The following is a 12660-nucleotide window of genomic DNA, read 5'->3' as shown; positions in this document are numbered from 1 at the left end:
CCGATGGAGAATTATCACCGAAGGGAATTTATATAAGTGATAAAATGAACAGGTACCACTGGGATGCGAACCCTGACATGGACCCATTCAACGACTCCAGTGGACGTTACCACCGCGCCATCAAGAGAGGTATAAATCATTACCGAGTCTGCTGTACTGTTTTTTCCCGTCGTGAGCGGGAAATTGTACTTAGCCTCGGCAATGACCCACCTCCGCCATGATAGTTCGTTGGCACGCTTGGAACACGCAGCTCTTATTATGAAATTTTATCACACCATGATTTATATACAATCATGAAGCTACAATGTCGTTTATCATCAAATTACGCTACTCGAGAGTATCTCCGATGGAGAATTATCACCGAAGGGGAATTTATATAAGTGATAAATGAACAGGTACCACTGGGACGCGAACCCTGACATGGACCCATTCAACGACTCCAGCGGACGTTACCACCGCGCCATCAAGAGAGGTATAAATCATTACCAAGTCTGCTGTACTGTTTTTTCCCGTCGTGAGCGGGGAAATTGTACTTAGCCTCGGCAATGACCCACCTCCGCCATGATAGTTCGTTGGTACGTTTGGAACACGCAGCTCTTATTATGAAATTTTTTTATCACACCGTGATATATATACAATTTCATAATAAGAGCTGCATGTTCCAAACGTACCAACGAACTATCATGACCCACCTCCGCCATGATAGTTCGTTGGTACGTTTGGAACACGCAGCTCTTATTATGAAATTTTTATCACACCGTGATTTATATACAATTTCATAATAAGAGCTGCGTTCCAAACGTACCAACGAACTATCATGGCGGAGGTGTGGTCATTGCCGAGGTTATACAATTTCCCCGCTCACGACGGGAAAAACAGTACAGCAGACTCGGTAATGATTTATACCTCTCTTGATGGCGCGGTGGTAACGTCCACTGGAGTCGTTGAATGGGTCCATGTCAAGGGTTCGCGTCCCAGTGGTACCTGTTCATTTATCACTTATATAAATTCCCCTTCGGTGATACCTCCATCGGAGATACTCGAGGTAGCGAATTTGATATTAAACGACATTTGTAGCTTCATGATTGTATATAAATCATGGGTGTGATAAAAATTTCTTATATATATATATATATATATATATATATATATATATATATATATATATATATATATGTATATATGACCAGTCACAAGTGCAAGTACCACAGGTCATCAAATGGCTCGTAGTGGGCCTACACTCTACATACACGTCGAACAAATTTCTCTAATTAAAATTTCGTACCATATTGTGTGTTTATATACCAATATAAACTGCGTAAGAAAAATTATTTACATTTTCATGCATGTATAATTTTAAAATAGAAGCAATATCAGTCTTGCATTAAATTACAAGGTACTTTATTCTGCTGTGAAATGATTCCCAAGAACATGTGCGAATGTAAAATTCTTTCGATGATGAAGAAACTGAAGTCATAATTTTACCTTTATTTTTTTATTATTTCCTATGAATATGATAAAGTTACTGAACCACAAAGAAACCAATGCAATTAATGATTCTCATTCGCTCTAAGCTACTAAGATTAGTTTACATGAAATAAGTAAAAAAAACTTAAAACCTCGTATTTGTCATTTTTCATCACTCCCGAATATACATACCATTTAGTACTCGATACTGACCTTTGTGTACCTTAGGAGGAAAACGGCGGAATTTATGGAACGGAAAACGAGCAGCACTGATCCAAGGTCTATAGAGATACATCAGCAGGCGATATCATCAGCAGTGTTGCCATGACGAAATGTTTATCAAAGACAAATTTCTAGGACTTCTAAATACTGACGGAGTGAAGGTATGTTACGGAAGTTGCTGGTTAAATCCTTTTTTCTCAATTTTTCTTTATAATGCCCCAGATATTTATAATTTCCTCACTTTTTTGGCAGCTGTTAGTAAAATCCTTGACATACGTTGGTGTGTACTCTCGTAATTCATTTAGCCTAGGCTACAGTAGCCCTAATGTAGCCTACGAGTTAATGGAGCACGTAGACTTAATTCTAAAAAATTATTTCAAAATTTAGTCAAGTGAAAATGTAAAATAAACGTTTCTTTCAGATTTAGTATGATTTCGACCAATTTACAGACAGGTTGATAAATGCCAACGACTATTATTGGAGAACAAAACTTTGGCAAATGATGAATAACATAATCCTATAATGCTCTGGTCTGAAACACGTATTAAATCGTTAGACTTTTTTTGCAGCCTATTTGTGCAACAGTTTGCTGATATGTTTATGACATGTTAATGGCACCACAGGGGGAAACATTGGTTAGTTCCTCCACCCCTTTTTGTTGGGGGGTGGGGGAATACAAAACCTAGCCAATACAGGGACGAATCTAAACCTAACCTTCCTTCCAGGACGTAACCTCACACCCTCCCCCACCAACTAACCTGACATAGGGTGCTAATAATCTTAAAGAAAATTTATTCCCTTAGAAATTTAAACCATTGCCTCTTAGGTAGATGTATTCTTGAGTGGTGAGCTGTTATTTTTTAAAACTCGGTAATGGTAGTTAGCTTGTGGTAGGTTGGCAAGTGGGAAAAATACCACTAGCCTACTTTCATCAAGCAATTTATTTTCCTTGAGTTGCTATTTTGCATAGGTGACTTAGCCTTTCTACGTTATGTCCAACTGCCTGTTGAAGCTGTTTGTTCAAATGGAAATACAAAACAGTGCCTATCATGTAGGAATATCTTCAGCTTGTGCTGGTGGTAAGTGGGTGAGTGAGAGAACCTGTCATCATTAAGCACTTTTTCTTTGACTGTCATTTAGTGATGACTTCTTGTTCTGCTCTCTGCTAGGCTGTAAGTTAAACTTTACTATTTGTAAGTGTATGATTGTGTATGTTTTTGGTTTTGCTTTTCTTCACAGAGATGGAGAAAAAATGAAGACAAAGATATATTGTGAAGTACAGTACTAGAGTGTTTTGTGTGGGCCCTTTATATCACCTAATTTCAGATTCTTTTTCGTAGGACCATTGTATGATATTTAGAGGTGCAAGGGTACTTGTTGAAAGAGCAATGGTGAGTTAGATTATAATACTGATTGGCTTTGTTATTTTTTTGTTTTTGTTAGTTAATTTAAAGGGCATTTATCGGTCGGTTGTAACTAAGCTGTTATTGATCTTTGAAGATTACGCCGCTTGAATTGTCAATCGCAGGGTAGGTGGCTAAGCCAGCATTCTCACAAGTAACTCACTCTCCATAGCTAATTCGGCAAAATTGTAACCAGTAAACACCCCTAAAATACCAACATAACGTACCCTAGAGGTGTTTACTGGTTACAATTTTGCCGTGATTAACTATGGAGGTCGGGGGGGCTTGCTGGAATGCCGGCTTAGACCTACCCCGTGTTAGGTAATTCAAGTCAAGTAGTCTTCAAAGGTCAATTACAGTTTAGTTACAACCGCCGACAAAAATATTACTTTAAATTTTTAAAGCAAGTAAAAATAACATAGAAAACGCCAATTGCCACAGTCTAGCTCACCGCGGACAGCCGGCTTAGAATTACCGGTGCAAGTCCAAGCAACAACCAGTTTACCAGTCTTGGGGACAAAATCAGACAGTTACTACTTAACATATAGATTTATTTACTTCTAGTGTCATTTACAAAATTTACAGTATGTGCAGGTTAATTCTGAATTCCTGCAGACAGTACTTCACTGAACTGATCCCTACCTAACTGGGAACTAACTAACCTACCTAAGAACACAGTCATTCATTTCCCTATCATTTCATTTATGATGGCTGTCATGCTTACCCTAACCTAAAGGTAATTTCTTTTGTAATAAGAATAACCAGATACTTCAGTTGGTAGGACTTCAAGAGAGTGCTCTGTATAGTCTTTGGGAGGCAAAGATGTTAGGCCACCTGTACAGGTGACTGTCCATTGTAAGCAGGGCTGGCTTAGGTCTCACTGAGCACGTTTGGTACCCTGTCCTGGCCCACTCTCTCTTGGACAAGAGGACTGCTCCCTACTCTTCTGCTTGTTTTGCTGGAAACCTCTGATTGAGCAGGTGCTATATCCATTTTTAGCTTTAAGGATTTATCTATCTAGAGAAGACTGCCAACACAGTTCACTGGACACGGAAGTCAGGTTTGCTGTGCTTTGTTTGCTGAACATCAAATTTTTTATGAGAATTACAAAGCCCTAGTCCTTTTGTCATGGCAGGACAATTTTCTCTTGAACCAAATACGAGAAAATCTTCCTTTCTCTCTTATCTTTAGGTTGTTAGGAAATCCTGGTGAGTTTGGGAAGCACAAATATACACATCAGTGTATAGGAGTATATCTTCATATCTGTAGGTAGTCATTGTTTTAAATTTTTTGACTGTTGGTTATGTGCTTAGGACTCTGGCACAGGAGTTACTAGTACTCTACGAGATAAAGAGACCTTTTTCCTTGTAAGGAGCCTGCAACAAGTGTCACTGAGGACCCTGTGGATCCACCGTCTGATGACAGTACTTACAGGAAGGATCACACAACGGGCAAGAATGTTCAGAAGCTTTTGCATTTTAAAAAAAGCTTTTAGTTTGCTTGGCTGAGCATATGTATTTGTGGCTACACTAACCCACCATCTTCATTGAATGTACAGTAGTTGTGGAAAGCTACCCATCCTACCCACATATTAGTGGGTGATCATGAACAGTTCTGACAAGAACATAGACATTCCAGTACTGCTTGATGGAAAACAGTTGATTTCAGATAGTCAATCTGGGTCAGCCAAGCAGTATTCTTGTTTATTTTGAATGCCAGTTGCACCTAACAGCATGAAGATGTAAGCTGACTTTAACAGTTAGTAAGTATCCAGATAATTAATTTTATCATAAAAATTTACATTTTTCAAAAGTGCAATCAGAAAGATTGTTAAAGCAAATTTCTATCAATGTCAGATTTAATTGTAAATAATTGCAGTACTCTGCATGTACATTCCTAAAGAGTGAATATCGCATAGACAAAAAATAGTTGATAAATGAAAGTCTTTTACTATATAGCAGTACTAGCTGTTACTTTCCCACCAGGTGATGCTGGAATGTTTGCATTCTTGTCATAATTCTTCATGCCGTGTCCTTATGCAGATGGTGTGAATCGGTGTTAGTAATAATTTTGACAATTTCTGGCTGATTTTCTTGTTTCCTGTTTTTGCATCATGTCATCTATAACAAGCAGAGATGATAGCATTAGGCTGTTTGGGAAAGAGCTTGTGGAAACTGAATGTTTTGGTTGTGCATGATGGCCACATAGCCTATGTGTTAGCCTAGCTATTGAGGCACAAGTGTGGTTTTCTTGATGTTAAGATAATAAGGAACCACCACCTCCTCCTCCTCCCTCCCCTCCTCCCTCCCTCCTCCCCTCCCCCTCCTCCTCCTCCTCCTCCCTCCTCCTCCCTCCCCTCCTCCTCCTCCTCCTCCCCTCCCCTCCCCCTCCTCCCTCCTCCTCCTCCTCCTCCCCTCCCCCTCCTCCCCTCCTCCTCCTCCTCCTCCCTCCTCCTCCTCCTCCTGTGAGAAGAACAGGAAGACAAGTACTCCTCCTCCTCCTCCTCCTCCTCCTCCTCCTCCTGTGAGAAGAACAGGAAGACAAGTACTCCTCCTCCTCCTCCTCCTCCTCCTCCCTCCTCCTCCTCCTCCTCCTCCTCCTCCTCCTCCTCCTCCTCCTCCTCCTCCTCCTCCTGTGAGAAGAACAGGAAGACAAGTACTGCTGGTTTATTACTGAAGCGACACGCTTATAAAGCGACACGCTTATAAAGCGACGTTTGGATGTCTGCGTATACACAGACCGCGAGTACAAAAAATTTACAGGTGACCTGAGGTCAAACTATTTCTGTACAAAACAGGACAGGCACATATAGAAAACATCATGATTAACAATAACTGGTTGGACATAAAAATACTCTGTCACATATACATGGTATAAGGGCAAATAAATAGATAATAAATAAACAATTCACAATAATGATAATAAGGTTACGACCGTTCGGTCTTAGGTCGCATGTGTAGGCACCGCAGAAAACAGGATGTCCATCATAGAGAACCCATTGAGCGGGGACTTTACAATACTTCCCCCCCCCAAATGTAGGTAACGTCTGATCACAGCAGGTATCTGCTGGGCTGGCAGAGGGGGCCCCACCTCCTCGATGCCAGTTGGGAGGGTTGGTCGTCTTCTACGGTGTCCTGTGGATGGGTGTGTTGGGCTGTTCTCCTGCCGGATCCCGGGGCCTTCCAGGGGAGCCCACGAGGTTTTCTTGCAGATGGGGCGGGCTGAGGGGGGCGCCACCTCCTGCGGGAGGCTTTGGGAAGTGCCCCCGACGTCCTCCTCCAGAATGCGGGCTTGAGACGGTCAGTTGATACCCAGTCTTCCTTCCTGTGGACGGCTAGCCGGAATGCCTTCTTGTTCCACCCAAGCACGAGGAAAGGCCCCCTGATGAAGACGTGGGTGGCGGAGGACAGACCGGGAGGCATGAAGGGGGACGTCCTGTCGGTATATGTCCGCCGGCAGGGGGTGAACTTCCCAACCCTGTCACGGAGCCTCTGCAATGATAAGTCATCCCGGGCCCCTGTGATAAGTTCTCCCGGGACTACGAGGGTCTCCCCGAAGACCTTTTCTGCTGCGGATGGGTCACCATTGGCTCTGGGGGTGGTCCTCAACCCGTGGAGGACCCAGGGCAGCTGGTACTTTCAACTGTCGGAGGTGCAACGAGCCATGAGGGACGACTTCAGGGACCTGTGGAACCTTTCCACCATTCCATTGGCTGCGGGGTTGTAGCCAGTGGTGGTGTGGTGAGTGGTCCCCAGCAGGCGTGCCAGGGTGGTCCACAGCTCAGACACGAAAGCGGTTACAGTGAACCCCCCATATTCGCGGGGGATGCATACCACACCCTCCTGCAAATAGCTAAAATCTGCGAATACTTAAAACCCCTCTAAAAACACTTAGAACTGCGCATTTTGATAGTTGAAACACAAGAAAAACCCTGTAAAAATGCTTACACCTGAGTATTTTAATAGTTTTATCACAAAAAGTGCATTTATTCATGAAAATTATATGAAAATACAGAGTTTAGTGAATATTTCTCAGAGAAAAATACCGCGAATGGGTGAATTTCCCGCGAATAATGGTTAGGTATATTCTACAGAGAAACCTGCGAATCGTGAGAACGCGAATATGGCGGGTTTACTGTATATGGTCTGGGACACCGAAACGGCTAATCCAGCTGGAGAGGAGGGCCACTGCGCATGCACTGGAGGTGGCTTCTTCCATGGGCGTAGCTTCAGGCCACCTGGTGGAGCGGTCGACAACTGTTAGAGGGTATCTTGCTCCTCCTGATGGGGGAAGAGGACCCACTACGTCGACGTGGATGTGCCCGAAACGTCTCCCTGGCTGGGAAAAATCGCCCACCCCGGATTCGGTGTGCCACCCTACTTTGCTGGCCTGGCACTGAATGCACTGTCTTGCCCAGGCCGTCGCGTCCTTCTGTATGCCGTGCCACACAAACTTCTCCGCCAGCAGCCTGGCCGTCGTCCTTCTGGAGGGGTGGGACAGTCCATGGATGATGTTGAAGACCAGCCGACGGCGGGAGGCGGGCACCAGTGGGCGGGGGTGGCCAGTGCTTATGTTGCTCAGCAGTGTTGGCCCTCCCGGGCCGAGGGGGACGTCCTTCCACTTCAACGACATGATGGCAGTGCGGTAAGCTGGAGTCTCTGGGTCGGTGGCTTGTTCGCGGGCGAGGTCCTCGTAGTCAATCCTGAGCTGCACTGCGTTGATTTCGATCCTCGAGAAGGCGTTGGCTACTGGGTTCTTCTTGCCGGGGTACTTGATGGTGCAGGTGAACTCTGCGACGGCTGTGAGGTGCCACTGCTGCCTGGAGGCCATCCCCCAACTTTGTGGAGGCGTGGACCAGCGGCTGGTGGTCCGTCCAAACTGTGAAGGGCATACCCTCCAGGAGGAACTTGAGGTGGCGAACCGCCTGGTACACTGCGAAGAGTTCCCTGTCGAAGATGCTGTGGCAGGACTAGGTGGGGCTGAGCTTCCTGCTGAAGAAGACGATGGGCTGAGGGGCTCCGTTGACAACCTGTTCCAGGATGGCCCCGCAGGCAATGTTGCTGGCATCAGCTGGAGGGGGCCGCTGGGGTCCTGGTGGGCCAAAGCTGTTGCCTTGGCAAGGGCGGCCTTTGTCAGGGAGAAGGCCCTTTGCTGGTCGGGGCCCCACACTAAGGTCTTCGGACGGCCCTTGAGGATCTCCGTCAGGGGGGCCATGGTGTGCACAATCCCCGGGATGAATCTCTTGTAGTAGTTGACCATCCCGAGGAATTCTTGTATGGCCTTGATGGAGGTAGGGGTGGGGAACCTGACAACGGCCTCGACTTTTGATGCAACTGGGCGGACGCCTCCCGGGGATATCTCGTGGCCCAGGAATTCCACCTTATCGACACTGGAGGTGCACTTGTCGAAGCTGACGACGAGGCCATTCTCTTGCAGGCGCTGCAGGACCTTCTGGATGTGCCGAAGGTGTTCCTTGTGGGATCTGGAAAAAATTAGGATATCATCAACGTCGCAGACACAGAAGTTCAGGTCCCCCAGGATGCTGTCCATCAGTCTCTGAAAGGTCGCCCGTGCTCCTCAGGCTGAAGATGGAGAAGGCGAAGACGTAGGACCCAAAAGGCGTGATGATGGCGGTTTTGGGGATGTCCTCTGGAGCTACTGGTACCTGGAAATATGATTTTAAGAGATCTAGCTTTGAGAATATTTTGGCCCCGTGGAAGGAGGCCGTTAGGTCCTGCATGGTTGATAGAGAGTAGTGGTTGGGTTCTGTAGCGAGGTTGAGCCGCCTGTACTTGCCATCTCCAGGGTCTCCAGGAGCCGTTCGTTTTCTGCACCATGTGAAGGGGGTAGGCCCATGGGCTGGGAGCCTTCTGGCATATGCCCATACGCTCCATCCTGGCAAAGGTCTTCTTGGCCTCCTGAAGGCGCTGTGGGGGAAGCCTCTGGAACCGTGCGTGCGTCGGGGGCCCCTGTGTCTTGATGTGATGATATATCCCGTGTTTGGCAGGGGCCCCGGGCACCTGACAAAGGTCGGGTTTGAATACTTCCGGGAATTCCTTCAGAAGGGAGGCGTACTGATGGGGAGCGACGAAACAGATTGTGGGGACCCTGGGGCCCGGCGACAGGGGCAGGGACTGGCAGGACTCGGTGTCCAGCAGGCACTTGCAGCCGACGTCGACTGCCAGTCCGAAGTGGGCGAGGAAGTCCGCACCCAGGAGTGGGATCCTAACATCTGTGATGATGAAGTTCCACTTGTACCTCTGGCCCAGGATGGAGAACGACAGGAGCCTGGTGCCATAGGAGAGGATGGGGGACCCATTGGCAGCTGTCAGGGAGGCAGCCGGGGTCCGGCGGGCGCCTGCTGTCCTCTCTGGAAGGCGGGAACACTTGCTGCATGGCCCCAGTGTTGATCAGCATCATCCTGCTAGAAATAGTGTCTGGACGTAGAAGCCTACTAGTGCGGGGCCCCTGGGTGTTTTGGATGCTGTGAGGGTGGCCGCCGCCTCCCCCGTTTTTTGGGTGGGCGAAAAGGCAGTGGGTTTCGCAATTCCGGACAGCTTTACCAAACCTCTGGTGGTAATAGCAAAGCCCCGGCCTTTCCTTCTTCTGGGTGGGGTGGCTGCCTCCTGTTGACGATGTTGATGCACTCTGTGGTGGGGTCCTCCGGCTGGAGGCAGTTGATGGGGTGCGCGGATGTGGACGCCCGCTTCGCCACCCTCATGGAGTCCGTCAGCTGCTGCGCCACCCTGATCAGGTCCTCAGCCGGCAGGGTGTATGGCTCTGTGATCTGCCCACGGACCTCTGGGAGTAGCTGCCGCAGGAGGATCTCCCTCGACAGGCTAATCTCTTTGTGCCTGCTGCTGCTGTCAGTCTCGGGGAGGAGGAGGAGGTCCTGGAGGGCATGCCACATCTCCAAGAGGTTTGTGTCCTGCCAGGGGTTGATGGCAAGGTCGAGAGCACAGGCGGCCCTCTCGGAGACTGGCAGGGAGCAGGTCTCGACGAGAGTGGCCCTTAATTCCTGGAAGGTGGCAGGGCTCGTCGTTGATGTCACCCACGGGGCGACCTTCTTGTATATCTCCTCCGGTGGGGCGTTGATGGCGATGTCCGCCGTCAACACTTCGTCGGTCAGGCCTGCCACCCTCAATTGCCCCTCGACCCTGTAGAGCCAGGATGCTGGGTTCTGATGCGTGAATGGCGGCAGCTTTATGCTGAGGGCTGCCCTCTGTTGGTCCGTCAGGGGGGGCATCGCATGGGGAGTGGGCACCGGTGTGGAGGAGCGTACGGGTTCTGGCGTGGAGGAGCGTGTGGGTTCCGGCGTGGAGGAGCGCGCGAGAGGGGGTTGCATAAGGGAGACGTCTGCCTCCGAGAAGTTTGCGGTAATTTGTATGTGGTTGGGAATGTCTGCATCCGTGCTCATTTCGCACTCTCACTTGGAGAGTGAGGGAACACTCGTGTCAATACAAGCTCGGGAGCGTGCCGTATGGGTCCACTAATGACACCGGTGATTTGCCGACGAGGGTTGGTAATGCCTGAACGCTTTGTTAAAGCGCCATAGTTAGTCCGTTAAGGCGTGGGTTGGTTCATCGGGCCAAGACTAAGTCGCTGTTTGGGTCCGTTAATGGCTCTGGGGGTCACCACTGTGAGAGGTAGGTGAAAGTAAAGAAAGAGCAGGAAGACAAGTACTGGTTTATTAGCGAGCCGCTTATAAAGCGAAGGCGTAGGGACGCTTACGTGATACTCAGAGACCGCGAGTACACAAAATTTACAGGTGACCTGATGTCAAACTATTTCTCTACAAAACAGGACAGGTACATACAGAAAACATCATGATTAACAAGTGGTTGGACATAAAATACTTCTGTCGTGATATACATGGTATAAGGCAATGAATAGATAATAAATAAAACAGTTTACACATGATAATGAGGTTGCAACTGTTCGGTGTTAGGTCGCATGTGAAGGCACCGCAGAAAACGGGATGTCCATCATAGAGAACCTGTTGAGCAGGGACTTTACAAGCCTACCTGGTAGCCCAGTTTAATTCCTCTCTCATTCCTTCTGCTCCCCCTTGTGTTGCTCCCTATATGGTTCAGGAGAAAAATAATGGGTAATTGAGAAATATTCTTTTATATTATATTTAGAAATTTGACTGCATATATTAGGGCAGAACCCCCCCCCGCCACAGTGATCAATCTTTTTCGGTTTCCCCAGCGAGAGGGAAGGTGTCAGAGCCTTGGCATCTGTCTGTAGCCTGCCCTCTGGACTGCCCTGTGTCCGTTGGTCTTCTCTGCGGACAGGGAACCATGGCGTGTCTCAGGACCAAGATCTGTGCCCTTCACTACCTCTCTCAACCGTCTCTCTGATTTAAATTCGACACGTTCTCCAGGTGAGTTAATTGGTAGTTTAGTGCTTGCATTCACCAGCTCACATATCTGTTTTGGAGAGTGTTAGTAATGTATATGAATTGGTAGAATTATTTAGGGATACAATCAACCCCCTCTATATCATGGTTCATTATTTGCAGCTTCAGTTAATGGAGGATTTTTCTGTGGAATATATCCCCAAAGATATCATGGAAAATTCACTAACTCATGGATTTTTTTGTTGAGCAATATTGACAGATTACTGTATTTTCATGTTATTTTTGTGACTGAATACATTTTTTTTTATAAAAAAATTACCATATACTGTATTTTCGTGTATAAGACGACCTTTAGATAAGACAAGGTACAAAATTATGACAAATTTTCATGTATTTATCTCATACCTGTAGTATAAGACAACTGCTAAATTACAAAACCATCTGTGTATAGGCTAGCTTTTGCAACAACAGGTATCTTATGAAGTATTGGTTATGTAAAGATGATGTTATTACAAATGCTGTTTTACTTACTGTATCCTTAGAAATTCAAAATATCGTATATACTCGCATATCATGTGACTTTTGAATACCTAATTTTGAAGCTAATTTTAAGGGGGTCGCATCATACGCGAAATATAGAATTAGCGTATGTAATATTCACATAGTATCGTTTTATAAAATAAAACATAACGAATGTGCATCATTTCCATGGATCTTTTAACAAGTTATGCTTTACTTCACTGTATCCAGTAATATTGTATGTATTTGCATATTACTATTGTATTATAAAATATAAACATAGTGATCATGCGCCATTTGCATTGTTTAGGTTTTCGTGAACGTGGACAGCGATACCTCCCAGGAATTTTTGTTTTGGCATCAATTCAATTTCCATTTAAAGATAACCATGGGGGAAGGTTTCATCCCATTTGCCATACACGTTTAAACAACAGTAAAATGTGTTCTTTCATGCCCAGTAGTTTTGATTAAAATACTTTTTTCTCCAATATTATTTACGGTCGAGTTTGATGGCATATTGAAGGTGAGGAGTTTCATCCATGTTGCCGATGCACAATAATTTATAGTCATTAGCGCTTGAACAGTGTTTGTTTTCTCAGCTTTAGCTACAACTTGAAGCTTGAATTTAACAGTATATTTCCTTGCCAATCTTTTCTCCATTGCGAGTAAGGGTATAATGTAAAATAT

General features: G+C 46.2%; 1 long non-coding RNA gene across 3 annotated transcripts in view; it reads left to right on the top strand.

Annotated features, from left to right (window-relative positions):
• The window catches only part of LOC136844405 (uncharacterized), a 70718-nt gene that overhangs the window by 25936 nt on the left and 32122 nt on the right, over positions 1-12660 (top strand). For all 3 annotated transcript variants that reach the window (XR_010854866.1, XR_010854865.1, XR_010854867.1), the window contains exons 2-3: positions 1696-1850; positions 11304-11478. This is a non-coding gene — a long non-coding RNA (uncharacterized lncRNA). The remainder of the gene's footprint in view (positions 1-1695; positions 1851-11303; positions 11479-12660) is intronic.

The sequence above is a fragment of the Macrobrachium rosenbergii genome, chromosome 12 (assembly GCF_040412425.1).
Source record: "Macrobrachium rosenbergii isolate ZJJX-2024 chromosome 12, ASM4041242v1, whole genome shotgun sequence".
Taxonomy (NCBI): domain Eukaryota; kingdom Metazoa; phylum Arthropoda; class Malacostraca; order Decapoda; family Palaemonidae; genus Macrobrachium; species Macrobrachium rosenbergii.
This window is presented reverse-complemented; position numbering and strand designations above follow the sequence as displayed.